Source organism: Macaca mulatta, chromosome Y (genome assembly GCF_049350105.2).
Source record: "Macaca mulatta isolate MMU2019108-1 chromosome Y, T2T-MMU8v2.0, whole genome shotgun sequence".
NCBI classification, from domain to species: domain Eukaryota; kingdom Metazoa; phylum Chordata; class Mammalia; order Primates; family Cercopithecidae; genus Macaca; species Macaca mulatta.
The window spans coordinates 16,848,318-16,868,553 of NC_133427.1; positions in this window are offsets into that span (position 1 = coordinate 16,848,318).

The window sequence follows — 20,236 nt, forward strand, 5'->3', positions numbered from 1 at the left end:
GTTTGCAGAATCCACGGCAACAGTGTTAGCAAACTGCTACAAGAAGGTAAAGGTGAATCTCTGTGTGGTGGATTCAACATCACAGAGCAATTTCTGAGACTGCTTCTTTCTAGTTCATATCGGAGGATGTTTCCGTGTTCACTATGGGCCTCAATGCGCCCCCAAATATCACTTTGCAGATTCCACGAAAACGGTGTTAGCAAACTGCTTCCTGAAGACTCAGTTGTAACTCTGAGTGATGAATTCACGTATCACAGAGAAGTTTCTCACACAGCTTCGCTCACGTTTTGTATCGAGGGTATTTAAGCGTAGGCCTGAATTCGATCCGAAGTAGCCCTTCTCAGGTTCCTCAAAGACAGTGTTAAATGACTCTTCCACGAAAGGGGTGTGTAACTCTGTGAGATGAATTCCCACATCACGATCCAGTTTCTAAGACAGCTTCTTTTCTCATTTTATCTGAGGCTATGCCCTCTGTAAGCTTCATTGCGCTACGAAATATATGCCATGGCAGATTTCAGGAAAACTGTGTGAGCAAGTTGATCACTGAAGAGAAAACTGTAACTCTGTGAGTTGCATTCACACATCCCAACGCCGTTTCTCAAAACACTTCTTTCTTGTTTGTGTCTGAGGATATTTCCCTTTTCACCATAGGCCTCAATGAGCTCCCAAACATCCCTTTGCGGAATCCATGAAAACAGTGTTAGCATACTGCTACAAGATGGTAAAGGTGATGCTCCGTGTGGGGAATTCAATATCACAAAGCAATGTCTGAGTCAGCTTCTTTCTAGTTATCGTCTGAGGATGTTTCCTTTGGCACCATGGGCCCTGAATGCGCCCCCAAATATCACTTTGCAGATTCCCGGAAAACAGTGGTCTCAAACAGCTTCCTGAAGATTCAGCTGTAACTCTATGTGTTGAATTCACGTAGCACAGAGAAGTGTCTCACAAAGCTTCTCTCACGTTTTTAATGGGGGATATGTCCTTCATCAGCGTTGGCCTCAATTCCATCCAAAGTAGCCCTTCTCGGGTTCGTGAGAGACAGTGTTAAACGACTGGCCCACGAAACGCCGATGTAACGCTGGGAGATGATTTCACACATCGCAAACCAGTTTCTAAGAAAGCTTCTTTTAATGTTTTCTGAGGAGATTTCCTTTGTCACCGTAAGCTTCATTGCGCTAAGAAGCATCCCAAGGCAGATTTCAAGGAAACTGTGTGAGCAAACTGGTCACTGAAGAGACAAGTGTCACTCTGTGAGTTGCATTCACACATCGCAATGCAGTTTCCCAGAACGCTTCCTTCCAGTTTTTATCTGAGGCTATTTCCTTTTCCCCGTAGCCCTCAATGAGCTCCCAAATATCACTTTGCAGAATCCAGGGAAACAGTGCTGGCAAAGGGCTACAAGAAGGGAAGGTGAATCTCTGTGTGGTGAACTGACACATCACAAAGCAATTTCGCAGACAGCTTCTTTCTCTTTACGATCTGAGGATGTTTCCGTTTTCACCGTGGGCCCTCAATGCGCTCCCAGATAGTACTACGCACATTCCAGGAAAACGGTGTTAGCAAACTGCTTCGCGAAGACTAAGTGGGAACTCTGTGAGATGAATTCACGTTTCACTGAGAAGTTTCTCACAAAGCTTCTTTGCAGTTTTCATTTACGATATTTCCTGGGTCACCGTAAGCTTCATTGCGCTGAGAAATAGCCCAGTGCATACTGCAATCAAACAGTGTTAGCAAACGGGTCAGTGAAAAGTTGCGTGGAAGTCTAGGAGTCGCATTCACATGTCACAATGCAGTTTCTCCGAAGGCTTCTTTCCAGTTTTTATCTGAGGACCTTTCTTTTCTCACCATATCCCTCCGTGTGCTCCCAAGAGTGGTGAAAGCCTTTGAAATGAACTCACACGTCACAAAGCTGTTTCTCGGAAAGCTGCACCCTGCTTTTTCTCGGAGGATAATCCCTTTCTCCCCACACTCTCCAAACCCATCCGAAATATCAGTTCTCGGAATCCACATAAACAGTGCTGGGAAACGGCTCCAAGAAACAGTGATGAAAGTCGGTCAGATGAAGTCACGTATCTGAAAGCAATTTCTGAGGAAGCTTCTGTCATTTATATCTAGGGATACTTCCTTTGTCACGGTAAGCTGCGTAGCTCCAAGAAGTCTCCCATTGCGGATTTCAAGGAAACGGTCTTGTCAAACTCATCACGGAAAAGTGTAACTCTGGGAGGTGCACTCACACAGCGCAATGCAGTTTCTCACAAAGCTTCTTTCCAGTGTGCATCTGAGGCTATTTCCTTTTCACCGGAGCCCTCAGTGAGCTCCCAAATATCACTTTGCAAATTCCACGAGAACAGTCTTCGCGAAGGGCTTCATTAGGAGAAAACTGCAATTCTGTGAGATGAATTCACAGATCACAAAGAAGTTTCTCAGAAAGCTTCTTTCTCCTTTGTAACGGAGGATATTTCCTTTGGCCCCGTAGTCCTCAAAGGGGTCTGAAATATCAGTTTCCAGATTCCACAGAAACGGGGGTAGCCAACGGCTCCATGAAACGCAGGTGTAATTCAGTGAGTTGAAGTCACACATCACAAAGCAGTTTCTCAGAAAGCTTCTATTTTTCGTTTTCGAGCTGAGGTTATTTGTGGTCTCGGAGCCCCACTGTGTGTCTTAGAGCAGATTCTGCGAAAACACTGTTAGCAAGCGTCTCAAGGGAAACAATGGTAGAACTCTGTGAGCCGAAGTCACCCACAGCAAAGGAGTTTCAGAGGAGGCCTCTCTGCAGATTGGTCTGAGGAGATTTCATGATTCACCATGGGATTCAACGCTATCCAAGATATCACTCGTGAGATTCTACAAACACAGTGCTAGCAAACTCCTCATGAAAGAGTCGTGTAACCCTTTGAAATGAATTCACACATCACAAAGCAGTTTCTCAGAAAGCTTCCTTCCGCTTTTTCTCGGAGGAGAGTTCCTGCCTCCCAGCCGAAATTATCAGTTCCCATCCGAAATTATCAGTTCTCAGAATCCACAAAAACAGTGCTAGGAAACGGCTCCAAGACACAGTGATGTAACTCTGGGAGCTGAAGTCTCGTATCTGAAAGCAATTCCCGAGGAAGCTTCTTTCATTTCTTATCTGAGGATATTTCCTTTGTCACCGTAAGCTGCTAGCGCTGAGAAGTATCTCATCGCAAGCTTCAAGAAAACGGTGTTGGCAAACTGATCACTGAAGAGAAGAGTGTAACTCCGTGAGGTGCAGTCACACACCGCAATGCAGTTTCTCAGAAAGCTTCCTTCCGCTTCTTATCTGAGGATATTTTCTTTTCCCCGTAGCCCACAATGAGCTCCCAAAGATCATTTTGCAGAATCCACGGCAACAGTGTTAGCAAACTGCTACAAGAAGGTAAAGGTGAATCTCTGTGTGGTGGATTCAACATCACAGAGCAATTTCTGAGACTGCTTCTTTCTAGTTAATATCGGAGGATGTTTCCGTGTTCACTATGGGCCTCAATGCGCCCCCAAATATCACTTTGCAGATTCCACGAAAACGGTGTTAGCAAACTGCTTCCTGAAGACTCAGTTGTAACTCTGTGTGATGAATTCACGTATCACAGAGAAGTTTCTCACACAGCTTCGCTCACGTTTTGCATCGAGGGTATTTCAGCGTAGGCCTGAATTCGAACCGAAGTAGCCCTTCTCAGGTTCCTCAAAGACAGTGTTAAATGACTCTTCCACGAAAGGGGTGTGTAACTCTGTGAGATGAATTCTCACATCACGATCCAGTTTCTAAGACAGCTTCTTTTCTCATTTTATCTGAGGCTATGCCCTCTGTAAGCTTCATTGCGCTAAGAAATATATGCCATGGCAGATTTCAGGAAAACTGTGTGAGCAAGTTGATCACTGAAGAGAAAACTGTAACTCCGTGAGTTGCATTCACACATCCCAACGCCGTTTCTCAAAACACTTCTTTCTTGTTTGTGTCTGAGGATATTTCCCTTTTCACCATAGGCCTCAATGAGCTCCCAAACATCCCTTTGCGGAATCCATGAAAACAGTGTTAGCATACTGCTACAAGAGGTAAAGGTGAAGCTCCGTGTGGGGAATTCAACATCACAAAGCAATGTCTGAGTCAGCTTCTTTCTAGTTATCGTCTGAGGATGTTTCCTTTTGCACCATGGGCCCTGAATGCGCCCCCAAATATCACTTTGCAGATTCCCGGAAAACAGTGGTGGCAAACTGCTTCCTGAAGATTCAGCTGTAACTCTATGTGTTGAATTCACGTAGCACAGAGAAGTGTCTCACAAAGCTTCTCTCACGTTTTTAATGGGGGATATGTCCTTCATCAGCGTAGGCCTCAATTCCATCCAAAGTAGCCCTTCTCGGGTTCCTGAGAGACAGTGTTAAACGACTGCCCCACGAAACGCCGATGTAACACTGGGAGATGATTTCACACATCGCAAACCAGTTTCTAAGAAAGCTTCTTTTAATGTTTTCTAGGGGATTTCCTTTGTCACCGTAAGCTTCATTGCGCTAAGAAGCATCCCAAGGCAGATTTCAAGGAAACTGTGTGAGCAAACTGGTCACTGAAGAGACAAGTGTCACTCTGTGAGTTGCATTCACACATCGCAATGCAGTTTCTCAGAACGCTTCCTTCCAGTTTTAATCTGAGGCTATTTCCTTTTCCCCGTAGCCCTCAATGAGCTCCCAAATATCACTTTGCAGAATCCAGGGAAACAGTGCTGGCAAAGGGCTACAAGAAGGGAAGGTGAATCTCTGTGTGGTGAACTGACACATCACAAAGCAATTTCGAAGACAGCTTCTTTCTCGTTACGATCTGAGGATGTTTCCGTTTTCACCGTGGGCCCTCAATGCGCTCCCAGATAGTACTATGCAGATTCCACGAAAACGGTGTTAGCAAACTGCTTCGCGAAGACTAAGTGGGAACTCTGTGAGATGAATTCACGTTTCACTGAGAAGTTTCTCACAAAGCTTCTTTCCAGTTTTCATTTACGATATTTCCTGGGTCACCGTAAGCTTCATTGCGCTGAGAAATAGCCCAGTGCAGACTGCAATCAAACAGTGTTAGCAAACGGGTCAGTGAAAAGTTGCGTGGAAGTCTAGGAGTCGCATTCCCATGTCACAATGCAGTTTCTCCGAAGGCTTCTTTCCAGTTTTTATCTGAGGACCTTTCTTTTCTCACCATATCCCTCCGTGTGCTCCCAAGAGTGGTGAAAGCCTTTGAAATGAACTCACACGTCACAAAGCTGTTTCTCAGAAAGCTGCACCCTGCTTTTTCTCGGAGGATAAACCCTTTCTCCCCACACTCTCCAAACCCATCCGAAATATCAGTTCTCGGAATCCACATAAACAGTGCTGGGAAACGGCTCCAAGAAACAGTGATGTAACTCGGTCAGATGAAGTCACGTATCTGAAAGCAATTTCTGAGGAAGCTTCTGTCATTTTTATCTAGGGATACTTCCTTTGTCACGGTAAGCTGCGTAGCTCCAAGAAGTCTCCCATTGCGGATTTCAAGGAAACGGTCTTGTCAAACTCATCACGGAAAAGTGTAACTCTGGGAGGTGCACTCACACAGCGCAATGCAGTTTCTCACAAAGCTTCTTTCCAGTGTGCATCTGAGGCTATTTCCTTTTCACCGGAGCCCTCAGTGAGCTCCCAAATATCACTTTGCAAATTCCACGAGAACAGTCTTCGCGAAGGGCTTCATTAGGAGAAAGCTGCAATTCTGTGAGATGAATTCACAGATCACAAAGAAGTTTCTCAGAAAGCTTCTTTCTCCTTTGTAACGGAGGATATTTCCTTTGGCCCCGTAGTCCTCAACGGGGTCTGAAATATCAGTTTCCAGATTCCACAGAAACGGGGGTAGCCAACGGCTCCATGAAACGCAGGTGTAATTCAGTGAGTTGAAGTCACACATCACAAAGCAGTTTCTCAGAAAGCTTCTATTTTTCGTTTTCGAGCTGAGGTTATTTGTGGTCTCGGAGCCCCACTGTGTGTCTTAGAGCAGATTCTGCGAAAACACTGTTAGCAAGCGTCTCAAGGGAAACAATGGTAGAACTCTGTGAGCCGAAGTCACCCACAGCAAAGGAGTTTCAGAGGAGGCCTCTCTGCACATTGGTCTGAGGAGATTTCATGATTCACCATGGGATTCAACGCTATCCAAGATATCACTCGTGAGATTCTACAAACACAGTGCTAGCAAACTCCTCATGAAAGAGTGGTGTAACCCTTTGAAATGAATTCACACATCACAAAGCAGTTTCTCAGAAAGCTTCCTTCCGCTTTTTCTCGGAGGATAGTTCCTGCCTCCCAGCCGAAATTATCAGTTCCCATCCGAAATTATCAGTTCTCAGAATCCACAAAAACAGTGCTAGGAAACGGCTCCAAGACACAGTGATGTAACTCTGGGAGCTGAAGTCTCGTATCTGAAAGCAATTCCCGAGGAAGCTTCTTTCATTTCTTATCGGAGGATATTTCCTTTGTCACCGTAAGCTGCTAGCGCTGAGAAGTATCTCATCGCAAGCTTCAAGAAAACGGTGTTGGCAAACTGATCACTGAAGAGAAGAGTGTAACTCCGTGAGGTGCATTCACACACCGCAATGCAGTTTCTCAGAAAGCTTTTTCCACTTCTTATCTGAGGATATTTTCTTTTCCCCGTAGCCCACAATGAGCTCCCAAAGATCACTTTGCAGAATCCACGGCAACAGTGTTAGCAAACTGCTACAAGAAGGTAAAGGTGAATCTCTGTGTGGTGGATTCAACATCACAGAGCAATTTCTGAGACTGCTTCTTTCTAGTTAATATCGGAGGATGTTTCCGTGTTCGATATGGGCCTCAATGCGCCCCCAAATATCACTCTGCAGATTCCACGAAAACGGTGTTAGCAAACTGCTTCCTGAAGACTCAGTTGTAACTCTGTGTGATGAATTCACGTATCACAGAGAATTTTCTCACACAGCTTCGCTCACGTTTTGCATCGAGGGTATTTCAGCATAGGCCTGAATTCGAACCGAAGTAGCCCTTCTCAGGTTCCTCAAAGACAGTGTTAAATGACTCTTCCACGAAAGGGGTGTGTAACTCTGTGAGATGAATTCGCACATCACGATCCAGTTTCTGAGACAGCTTCTTTTCTCATTTTATCTGAGGCTATGCCCTCTGTAAGCTTCATTGCGCTAAGAAATATATGCCATGGCAGATTTCAGGAAAACTGTGTTAGCAAGTTGATCACTGAAGAGAAAACTGTAACTCCGTGAGTTGCATTCACACATCCCAACGCCCTTTCTCAAAACACTTCTTTCTTGGTTGTGTCTGAGGATATTTCCCTTTTCACCATAGGCCTCAATGAGCTCCCAAACATCCCTTTGCGGAATCCATGAAAACAGTGTTAGCATACTGCTACAAGAGGGTAAAGGTGAAGCTCCGTGTGGGGAATTCAACATCACAAAGCAATGTCTGAGTCAGCTTCTTTCTAGTTATCGTCTGAGGATGTTTCCTTTTGCACCATGGGCCCTGAATGCGCCCCCAAATATCACTTTGCAGATTCCCGGAAAACAGTGGTGGCAAACTGCTTCCTGAAGATTCAGCTGTAACTCTATGTGTTGAATTCACGCAGCACAGAGAAGTGTCTCACAAAGCTTCTCTCACGTTTTTAATGGGGGATATGTCCTTCATCAGCGTAGGCCTCAATTCCATTAAAAGTAGCCCTTCTCGGGTTCCTGAGAGACAGTGTTAAACGACTGCCCCCCGAAACGCCGATGTAACGCTGGGAGATGATTTCACACATCGCAAACCAGTTTCTAAGAAAGCTTCTTTTAATGTTTTCTGAGGAGATTTCCTTTGTCACCGTAAGCTTCATTGCGCTAAGAAGCATCCCAAGGCAGATTTCAAGGAAACTGTGTGAGCAAACTGGTCACTGAAGAGACAAGTGTCACTCTGTGAGTTGCATTCACACATCGCAATGCAGTTTCTCAGGACGCTTCCTTCCAGTTTTTATCTGAGGCTATTTCCTTTTCCCCGTAGCCCTCAATGAGCTCCCAAATATCACTTTGCAGAATCCAGGGAAACAGTGCTGGCAAAGGGCTACAAGAAGGGAAGGTGAATCTCTGTGTGGTGAACTGACACATCACAAAGCAATTTCGGAGACAGCTTCTTTCTCGTTACGATCTGAGGATGTTTCCGTTTTCACCGTGGGCCCTCAATGCGCTCCCAGATAGTACTACGCAGATTCCACGAAAACGGTGTTAGCAAACTGCTTCGCAAAGACTAAGTGGGAACTCTGTGAGATGAATTCACGTTTCACTGAGAAGTTTCTCACAAAGCTTCTTTCCAGTTTTCATTTACGATATTTCCTGGGTCACCGTAAGCTTCATTGCGCTGAGAAATAGCCCAGTGCAGACTGCAATCAAACAGTGTTAGCAAACGGGTCAGTGAAAAGTTGCGTGGAAGTCTAGGAGTCGCATTCACATGTCACAATGCAGTTCCTCCGAAGGCTTCTTTCCAGTTTTTATCTGAGGACCTTTCTTTTCTCACCATATCCCTCCGTGTGCTCCCAAGAGTGGTGAAAGCCTTTGAAATGAACTCACACGTCACAAAGCTGTTTCTCAGAAAGCTGCACCCTGCTTTTTCTCGGAGGATAATCCCTTTCTCCCCACACTCTCCAAACCCATCCGAAATATCAGTTCTCGGAATCCACATAAACAGTGCTGGGAAACGGCTCCAAGAAACAGTGATGTAACTCGGTCAGATGAAGTCACGTATCTGAAAGCAATTTCTGAGGAAGCTTCTGTCATTTATATCTAGGGATACTTCCTTTGTCACGGTAAGCTGCGTAGCTCCAAGAAGTCTCCCATTGCGGATTTCAAGGAAACGGTCTTGTCAAACTCATCACTGAAAAGTGCAACTCTGGGAGGTGCACTCACACAGCGCAATGCAGTTTCTCACAAAGCTTCTTTCCAGTGTGCATCTGAGGCTATTTCCTTTTCACCGGAGCCCTCAGTGGGCTCCCAAATATCACTTTGCAAATTCCACGAGAACAGTCTTCGCGAAGGGCTTCATTAGGAGAAAGCTGCAATTCTGTGAGATGAATTCACAGATCACTAAGAAGTTTCTCAGAAAGCTTCTTTCTCCTTTGTAACGGAGGATATTTCCTTTGGCCCCGTAGTCCTCAAAGGGGTCTGAAATATCAGTTTCCAGATTCCACAGAAACGGGGGTAGCCAACGGCTCCATGAAACGCAGGTGTAATTCAGTGAGTTGAAGTCACACATCACAAAGCAGTTTCTCAGAAAGCTTCTATTTTTCGTTTTCGAGCTGAGGTTATTTGTGGTCTCGGATCCCCACTGTGTGTCTTAGAGCAGATTCTGCGAAAACACTGTTAGCAAGCGTCTCAAGGGAAACAATGGTAGAACTCTGTGAGCCGAAGTCACCCACAGCAAAGGAGTTTCAGAGGAGGCCTCTCTGCAGATTTGTCTGAGGAAATTTCATGATTCACCATGGGATTTAACGCTATCCAAGATATCACTCGTGAGGTTCTACAAACACAGTGCTAGCAAACTCCTCATGAAAGAGTGGTGTAACCCTTTGAAATGAATTCACACATCACAAAGCAGTTTCTCAGAAAGCTTCCTTCCGCTTTTTCTCGGAGGATAGTTCCTGCCTCCCAGCCGAAATTATCAGTTCCCATCCGAAATTATCAGTTCTCAGAATCCACAAAAACAGTGCTAGGAAAGGGCTCCAAGACACAGTGATGTAACTCTGGGAGCTGAAGTCTCGTATCTGAAAGCAATTCCCGAGGAAGCTTCTTTCATTTCTTATCGGAGGATATTTCCTTTGTTACCGTAAGCTGCTAGCGCTGAGAAGTATCTCATCGCAAGCTTCAAGAAAACGGTGTTGGCAAACTGATCACTGAAGAGAAGAGTGTAACTCCGTGAGGTGCAGTCACACACCGCAATGCAGTTTCTCAGAAAGCTTCCTTCCGCTTCTTATCTGAGGATATTTTCTTTTCCCCGTAGCCCACAATGAGCTCCCAAAGATCACTTTGCAGAATCCACGGCAACAGTGTTAGCAAACTGCTACAAGAAGGTAAAGGTGAATCTCTGTGTGGTGGATTCAACATCACAGAGCAATTTCTGAGACTGCTTCTTTCTAGTTAATATCGGAGGATGTTTCCGTGTTCACTATGGGCCTCAATGCGCCCCCAAATATCACTTTGCAGATTCCACGAAAACGGTGTTAGCAAACTGCTTCCTGAAGACTCAGTTGTAACTCTGTGTGATGAATTCACGTATCACAGAGAAGTTTCTCACACAGCTTCGCTCACGTTTTGCATCGAGGGTATTTCAGCGTAGGCCTGAATTCGAACCGAAGTAGCCCTTCTCAGGTTCCTCAAAGACAGTGTTAAATGACTCTTCCACGAAAGGGGTGTGTAACTCTGTGAAATGAATTCTCACATCACGATCCAGTTTCTGAGACAGCTTCTTTTCTCATTTTATCTGAGGCTATGCCCTCTGTAAGCTTCATTGCGCTAAGAAATATATGCCATGTCAGATTTCAGGAAAACTGTGTGAGCAAGTTGATCACTGAAGAGAAAACTGTAACTCCGTGAGTTGCATTCACACATCCCAACGCCGTTTCTCAAAACACTTCTTTCTTGTTTGTGTCTGAGGATATTTCCCTTTTCACCATAGGCCTCAATGAGCTCCCAAACATCCCTTTGCGGAATCCATGAAAACAGTGTTAGCATACTGCTACAAGAGGATAAAGGTGAAGCTCCGTGTGGGGAATTCAACATCACAAAGCAATGTCTGAGTCAGCTTCTTTCTAGTTATCGTCTGAGGATGTTTCCTTTGGCACCATGGGCCCTGAATGCGCCCCCAAATATCACTTTGCAGATTCCCGGAAAACAGTGGTGGCAAACTGCTTCCTGAAGATTCAGCTGTAACTCTATGTGTTGAATTCACGTAGCACAGAGAAGTGTCTCACAAAGCTTCTCTCACGTTTTTAATGGGGGATATGTCCTTCATCAGCGTAGGCCTCAATTCCATCCAAAGTAGCCCTTCTCGGGTTCCTGAGAGACAGTGTTAAACGACTGCCCCACGAAACGCCGATGTAACGCTGGGAGATGATTTCACACATCGCAAACCAGTTTCTAAGAAAGCTTCTTTTAATGTTTTCTGAGGAGATTTCCTTTGTCACCGTAAGCTTCATTGCGCTAAGAAGCATCCCAAGGCAGATTTCAAGGAAACTGTGTGAGCAAACTGGTCACTGAAGAGACAAGTGTCACTCTGTGAGTTGCATTCACACATCGCATTGCAGTTTCTCAGAACGCTTCCTTCCAGTTTTTATCTGAGGCTATTTCCTTTTCCCCGTAGCCCTCAATGAGCTCCCAAATATCACTTTGCAGAATCCAGGGAAACAGTGCTGGCAAAGGGCTACAAGAAGGGAAGGTGAATCTCTGTGTGGTGAACTGAAACATCACAAAGCAATTTCGGAGACAGCTTCTTTCTCGTTACGATCTGAGGATGTTTCCGTTTTCACCGTGGGCCCTCAATGCGCTCCCAGATAGTACTATGCAGATTCCACGAAAACGGTGTTAGCAAACTGCTTCGCGAAGACTAAGTGGGAACTCTGTGAGATGAATTCACGTTTCACTGAGAAGTTTCTCACAAAGCTTCTTTCCAGTTTTCATTTACGGTATTTCCTGGGTCACCGTAAGCTTCATTGCGCTGAGAAATAGCCCAGTGCAGACTGCAATCAAACAGTGTTAGCAAACGGGTCAGTGAAAAGTTGCGTGGAAGTCTAGGAGTCGCATTCCCATGTCACAATGCAGTTTCTCCGAAGGCTTCTTTCCAGTTTTTATCTGAGGACCTTTCTTTTCTCACCATATCCCTCCGTGTGCTCCCAAGAGTGGTGAAAGCCTTTGAAATGAACTCACACGTCACAAAGCTGTTTCTCAGAAAGCTGCACCCTGCTTTTTCTCGGAGGATAATCCCTTTCTCCCCACACTCTCCAAACCCATCCGAAATATCAGTTCTCGGAATCCACATAAACAGTGCTGGGAAACGGCTCCAAGAAACAGTGATGTAACTCGGTCAGATGAAGTCACGTATCTGAAAGCAATTTCTGAGGAAGCTTCTGTCATTTTTATCTAGGGATACTTCCTTTGTCACGGTAAGCTGCGTAGCTCCAAGAAGTCTCCCATTGCGGATTTCAAGGAAACGGTCTTGTCAAACTCATCACTGAAAAGTGTAACTCTGGGAGGTGCACTCACACAGCGCAATGCAGTTTCTCACAAAGCTTCTTTCCAGTGTGCATCTGAGGCTATTTCCTTTTCACCGGAGCCCTCAGTGAGCTCCCAAATATTACTTTGCAAATTCCACGTGAACAGTCTTCGCGAAGGGCTTCATTAGGAGAAAGCTGCAATTCTGTGAGATGAATTCACAGATCACAAAGAAGTTTCTCAGAAAGCTTCTTTCTCCTTTGTAACGGAGGATATTTCCTTTGGCCCCGTAGTCCTCAAAGGGGTCTGAAATATCAGTTTCCAGATTCCACAGAAACGGGGGTAGCCAACGGCTCCATGAAACGCAGGTGTAATTCAGTGAGTTGAAGTCACACATCACAAAGCAGTTTCTCAGAAAGCTTCTATTTTTCGTTTTCGAGCTGAGGTTATTTGTGATCTCGGAGCCCCACTGTGTGTCTTAGAGCAGATTCTGCGAAAACACTGTTAGCAAGCGTCTCAAGGGAAACAATGGTAGAACTCTGTGAGCCGAAGTCACCCACAGCAAAGGAGTTTCATAGGAGGCCTCTCTGCAGATTTGTCTGAGGAGATTTCTTGATTCACCATGGGATTCAACGCTATCCAAGATATCACTCGTGAGATTCTACAAACACAGTGCTAGCAAACTCCTCATGAAAGAGTGGTGTAACCCTTTGAAATGAATTCACACATCACAAAGCAGTTTCTCAGAAAGCTTCCTTCCGCTTTTTCTCGGAGGATAGTTCCTGCCTCCCAGCCGAAATTATCAGTTCCCATCCGAAATTATCAGTTCTCAGAATCCACAAAAACAGTGCTAGGAAACGGCTCCAAGACACAGAGATGTAACTCTGGGAGCTGAAGTCTCGTATCTGAAAGCAATTCCCGAGGAAGCTTCTTTCATTTCTTATCTGAGGATATTTCCTTTGTCACCGTAAGCTGCTAGCGCTGAGAAGTATCTCATCGCAAGCTTCAAGAAAACGGTGTTGGCAAACTGATCACTGAAGAGAAGAGTGTAACTCCGTGAGGTGCAGTCACACACCGCAATGCAGTTTATCAGAAAGCTTCCTTCCGCTTCTTATCTGAGGATATTTTCTTTTCCCCGTAGCCCACAATGAGCTCCCAAAGATCACTTTGCAGAATCCACGGCAACAGTGTTAGCAAACTGCTACAAGAAGGTAAAGGTGAATCTCTGTGTGGTGGATTCAACATCACAGAGCAATTTCTGAGACTGCTTCTTTCTAGTTAATATCGGAGGATGTTTCCGTGTTCACTATGGGCCTCAATGCGCCCCCAAATATCACTTTGCAGATTCCACGAAAACGGTGTTAGCAAACTGCTTCCTGAAGACTCAGTTGTAACTCTGTGTGATGAATTCACGTATCACAGAGAAGTTTCTCACACAGCTTCGCTCACGTTTTGCATCGAGGGTATTTCAGCATAGGCCTGAATTCGAACCGAAGTAGCCCTTCTCAGGTTCCTCAAAGACAGTGTTAAATGACTCTTCCACGAAAGGGGTGTGTAACTCTGTGAGATGAATTCTCACATCACGATCCAGTTTCTAAGACAGCTTCTTTTCTCATTTTATCTGAGGCTATGCCCTCTGTAAGCTTCATTGCGCTAAGAAATATATGCCATGTCAGATTTCAGGAAAACTGTGTGAGCAAGTTGATCACTGAAGAGAAAACTGTAACTCCGTGAGTTGCATTCACACATCCCAACGCCGTTTCTCAAAACACTTCTTTCTTGTTTGTGTCTGAGGATATTTCCCTTTTCACCATAGGCCTCAATGAGCTCCCAAACATCCCTTTGCGGAATCCATGAAAACAGTGTTAGCATACTGCTACAAGAGGGTAAAGGTGAAGCTCCGTGTGGGGAATTCAACATCACAAAGCAATGTCTGAGTCAGCTTCTTTCTAGTTATCGTCTGAGGATGTTTCCTTTTGCACCATGGGCCCTGAATGCGCCCCCAAATATCACTTTGCAGATTCCCGGAAAACAGTGGTGGCAAACTGCTTCCTGAAGATTCAGCTGTAACTCTATGTGTTGAATTCACGTAGCACAGAGAAGTGTCTCACAAAGCTTCTCTCACGTTTTTAATGGGGGATATGTCCTTCATCAGCGTAGGCCTCAATTCCATCCAAAGTAGCCCTTCTCGGGTTCCTGAGAGACAGTGTTAAACGACTGCCCCACGAAACGCCGATGTAACGCTGGGAGATGATTTCACACATCGCAAACCAGTTTCTAAGAAAGCTTCTTTTAATGTTTTCTGAGGAGATTTCCTTTGTCACCGTAAGCTTCATTGCGCTAAGAAGCATCCCAAGGCAGATTTCAAGGAAACTGTGTGAGCAAACTGGTCACTGAAGAGACAAGTGTCACTCTGTGAGTTGCATTCACACATCGCAATGCAGTTTCTCAGAACGCTTCCTTCCAGTTTGTATCTGAGGCTATTTCCTTTTCCCCGTAGCCCTCAATGAGCTCCCAAATATCACTTTGCAGAATCCAGGGAAACAGTGCTGGCAAAGGGCTACAAGAAGGGAAGTTGAATCTCTGTGTGCTGAACTGACAAATCACAAAGCAATTTCGGAGACAGCTTCTTTCTCGTTACGATCTGAGGATGTTTCCGTTTTCACCGTGGGCCCTCAATGCGCTCCCAGATAGTACTATGCAGATTCCACCAAAACGGTGTTAGCAAACTGCTTCGCGAAGACTAAGTGGGAACTCTGTGAGATGAATTCACGTTTCACTGAGAAGTTTCTCACAAAGCTTCTTTGCAGTTTTCATTTACGATATTTCCTGAGTCACCGTAAGCTTCATTGCGCTGAGAAATAGCCCAGTGCAGACTGCAATCAAACAGTGTTAGCAAACGGGTCAGTGAAAAGTTGCGTGGAAGTCTAGGAATCGCATTCACATGTCACAATGCAGTTTCTCCGAAGGCTTCTTTCCAGTTTTTATCTGAGGACCTTTCTTTTCTCACCATATCGCTCCGTGTGCTCCCAAGAGTGGTGAAAGCCTTTGAAATGAACTCACACGTCACAAAGCTGTTTCTCAGAAAGCTGCACCCTGCTTTTTCTCCGAGGATAATCCCTTTCTCCCCACACTCTCCAAACCCATCCGAAATATCAGTTCTCGGAATCCACATAAACAGTGCTGGGAAACGGCTCCAAGAAACAGTGATGTAACTCGGTCAGATGAAGTCACGTATCTGAAAGCAATTTCTGAGGAAGCTTCTGTCATTTTCATCTAGGGATACTTCCTTTGTCACGGTAAGCTGCGTAGCTCCAAGAGGTCTCCCATTGCGGATTTCAAGGAAACGGTCTTGTCAAACTCATCACGGAAAAGTGTAACTCTGGGAGGTGCACTCACACAGCGCAATGCAGTTTCTCACAAAGCTTCTTTCCAGTGTGTATCTGAGGCTATTTCCTTTTCACTGGAGCCCTCAGTGAGCTCCCAAATATCACTTTGCAAATTCCACGAGAACAGTCTTCGCGAAGGGCTTCATTAGGAGAAAGCTGCAATTCTGTGAGATGAATTCACAGATCACAAAGAAGTTTCTCAGAAAGCTTCTTTCTCCTTTGTAACGGAGGATATTTCCTTTGGCCCCGTAGTCCTCAAAGGGGTCTGAAATATCAGTTTCCAGATTCCACAGAAACGGGGGTAGCCAACGGCTCCATGAAACGCAGGTGTAATTCAGTGAGTTGAAGTCACACATCACAAAGCAGTTTCTCAGAAAGCTTCTATTTTTCGTTTTCGAGCTGAGGTTATTTGTGGTCTCGGAGCCCCACTGTGTGTCTTAGAGCAGATTCTGCGAAAACACTGTTAGCAAGCGTCTCAAGGGAAACAATGGTAGAACTCTGTGAGCCGAAGTCACCGACAGCAAAGGAGTTTCAGAGGAGGCCTCTCTGCAGATTGGTCTGAGGAGATTTCATGATTCACCATGGGATTCAACGCTATCCAAGATATCACTCGTGAGATTCTACAAACACAGTGCTAGCAAACTCCTCATGAAAGAGTGGTGTAACCCTTTGAAATGAATTCACACATCACAAAGCAGTTTCTCAGAAAGCTTCCTTCCGCTTTTTCTCGGAGGATAGTTCCTGCCTCCAAGCCGAAATTATCAGTTCCCATCCGAAATTATCAGTTCTCAGAATCCACAAAAACAGTGCTAGGAAACGGCTCCAAGACACAGTGATGTAACTCTGGGAGCTGAAGTCTCGTATCTGAAAGCAATTCCCGAGGAAGCTTCTTTCATTTCTTATCTGAGGATATTTCCTTTGTCACCGTAAGCTGCTAGCGCTGAGAAGTATCTCATCGCAAGCTTCAAGAAAACGGTGTTGGCAAACTGATCACTGAAGAGAAGAGTGTAACTCCGTGAGGTGCATTCACACACCGCAATGCAGTTTCTCAGAAAGCTTCTCTCCGCTTCTTATCTGAGGATATTTTCTTTTCCCCGTAGCCCACAATGAGCTCCCAAATGTCACTTTGCAGAATCCACGGCAACAGTGTTAGCAAACTGCTACAAGAAGGTAAAGGTGAATCTCTGTGTGGTGGATTCAACATCACACAGCAATTTCTGAGACTGCTTCTTTCTAGTTAATATCGGAGGATGTTTCCGTGTTCACTATGGGCCTCAATGCGCCCCCAAATATCACTTTGCAGATTCAACGAAAACGGTGTTAGCAAACTGCTTCCTGAAGACTCAGTTGTAACTCTGTGTGATGAATTCACGTATCACAGAGAAGTTTCTCACACAGCTTCGCTCACGTTTTGCATCGAGGGTATTTCAGCGTAGGCCTGAATTCGAACCGAAGTAGCCCTTCTCAGGTTCCTCAAAGACAGTGTTAAATGACTCTTCCACGAAAGGGGTGTGTAACTCTGTGAGATGAATTCTCACATCACGATCCAGTTTCTAAGACAGATTCTTTTCTCATTTTATCTGAGGCTATGCCCTCTGTAAGCTTCATTGCGCTAAGAAATATGCTATGGCAGATTTCAGGAAAACTGTGTGAGCAAGTTGATCACTGAGGAGAAAACTGTAACTCTGTGAGTTGCATTCACACATCCCAACGCCGTTTCTCAAAACACTTCTTTCTTGTTTGTGTCTGAGGATATTTCCCTTTTCACCGTAGGCCTCAATGAGCTCCCAAACATCCCTTTGCGGAATCCATGAAAACAGTGTTAGCATACTGCTACAAGGGGGTAAAGGTGAAGCTCCGTGTGGGGAATTCAATATCACAAAGCAATGTCTGAGTCAGCTTCTTTCTAGTTATCGGCTGAGGATGCTTCCTTTGGCACCATGGGCCCTGAATGCGCCCCCAAATATCACTTTGCAGATTCCCGGAAAACAGTGGTGGCAAACTGCTTCCTGAAGATTCAGCTGTAACTCTATGTGTTGAATTCACGTAGCACAGAGAAGTGTCTCACAAAGCTTCTCTCACGTTTTTAATGGGGGATATGTCCTTCATCAGCGTAGGCCTCAATTCCATCCAAAGTAGCCCTTCTCGGGTTCGTGAGAGACAGTGTGAAACGACTGGCCCACGAAACACCGATGTAACGCTGGGAGATGATTTCACACATCGCAAACCAGTTTCTAAGAAAGCTTCTTTTAATGTTTTCTGAGGAGATTTCCTTTGTCACCGTAAGCTTCATTGCGCTAAGAAGCATCCCAAGGCAGATTTCAAGGAAACTGTGTGAGCAAACTGGTCACTGAAGAGACAAGTGTCACTCTTTGAGTTGCATTCACACATCGCAATGCAGTTTCTCAGAACGCTTCCTTCCAGTTTTTATCTGAGGCTATTTCCTTTTCCCCGTAGCCCTCAATGAGCTCCCAAATATCACTTTGCAGAATCCAGGGAAACAGTGCTGGCAAAGGGCTACAAGAAGGGATGGTGAATCTCTGTGTGGTGAACTGACACATCACAAAGCAATTTCGGAGACAGCTTCTTTCTCGTTACGATCTGAGGATGTTTCCGTTTTCACCGTGGGCCCTCAATGCGCTCCCAGATATTACTACGCAGATTTCAGGAAAACGGTGTTAGCAAACTGCTTCGCGAAGACTAAGTGGGAACTCTGTGAGATGAATTCACGTTTCACTGAGAAGTTTCTCACAAAGCTTCTTTCCAGTTTTCATTTACGATATTTCCTGGGTCACCATAAGCTTCATTGCGCTGAGAAATAGCCCAGTGCGTACTGCAATCAAACAGTGTTAGCAAACGGGTCAGTGAAAAGTTGCGTGGAAGTCTAGGAGTCGCATTCACATGTCACAATGCAGTTTCTCCGAAGGCTTCTTTCCAGTTTTTATCTGAGGACCTTTCTTTTCTCACCATATCCCTCCGTGTGCTCCCAAGAGTGGTGAAAGCCTTTGAAATGAACTCACACGTCACAAAGCTGTTTCTCGGAAAGCTGCACCCTGCTTTTTCTCGGAGGATAATCCCTTTCTCCCCACACTCTCCAAACCCATCCGAAATATCAGTTCTCGGAATCCACATAAACAGTGCTGGGAAACGGCTGCAAGAAACAGTGATGTAACTCGGTCAGATGAAGTCACGTATCTGAAAGCAATTTCTGAGGAAGCTTCTGTCATTTTTATCTAGGGATACTTCCTTTGTCACGGTAAGCTGCGTAGCTCCAAGAAGTCTCCCATTGCGGATTTCAAGGAAACGGTCTTGTCAAACTCATCACGGAAAAGTGTAACTCTGGGAGGTGCACTCACACAGCGCAATGCAGTTTCTCACAAAGCTTCTTTCCAGTGTGCATCTGAGGCCATTTCCTTTTCACCGGAGCCCTCAGTGAGCTCCCAAATATCACTTTGCAAATTCCACGAGAACAGTCTTCGCGAAGGGCTTCATTAGGAGAAAGCTGCAATTCTGTGAGATGAATTCACAGATCACAAAGAAGTTTCTCAGAAAGCTTCTTTCTCCTTTGTAACGGAGGATATTTCCTTTGGCCCCGTAGTCCTCAAAGGGGTCTGAAATATCAGTTTCCAGATTCCACAGAAACGGGGGTAGCCAACGGCTCCATGAAACGCAGGTGTAATTCAGTGAGTTGAAGTCACACATCACAAAGCAGTTTCTCAGAAAGCTTCTATTTATCGTTTTCGAGCTGAGGTTATTTGTGGTCTCGGAGCCCCACTGTGTGTCTTAGAGCAGATTCTGCGAAAACACTGTTAGCAAGCGTCTCAAGGGAAACAATGGTAGAACTCTGTGAGCCGAAGTCACCCACAGCAAAGGAGTTTCAGAGGAGGCCTCTCTGCACATTGGTCTGAGGAGATTTCATGATTCACCATGGGATTCAACGCTATCCAAGATATCACTCGTGAGATTCTACAAACACAGTGCTAGCAAACTCCTCATGAAAGAGTGGTGTAACCCTTTGAAATGAATTCACACATCACAAAGCAGTTTCTCAGAAAGCTTCCTTCCGCTTTTTCTCAGAGGATAGTTCCTGCCTCCCAGCCGAAATTATCAGTTCCCAACCGAAATTATCAGTTCTCAGAATCCACAAGAACAGTGCTAGGAAACGGCTCCAAGACACAGTGATGTAACTCTGGGAGCTGAAGTCTCGTATCTGAAAGCAATTCCCGAGGAAGCTTCTTTCATTTCTCATCTGAGGATATTTCCTTTGTCACCGTAAGCTGCTAGCGCTGAGAAGTATCTCATCGCAAGCTTCAAGAAAACGGTGTTGGCAAACTGATCACTGAAGAGAAGAGTGTAACTCCGTGAGGTGCATTCACACACCGCAATGCAGTTTCCAGAAAGCTTCCTTCCGCTTCTTATCTGAGGATATTTTCTTTTCTCGTAGCCCACAATGAGCTCCCAAAGATCACTTTGCAGAATCCATGGCAACAGTGTTAGCAAACTGCTACGAGAAGGTAAAGGTGAATCTCTGTGTGGTGGATTGAACATCACAGAGCAATTTCTGAGACTGCTTCTTTCTAGTTAATATCGGAGGATGTTTCCGTGTTCACTATGGGCCTCAAT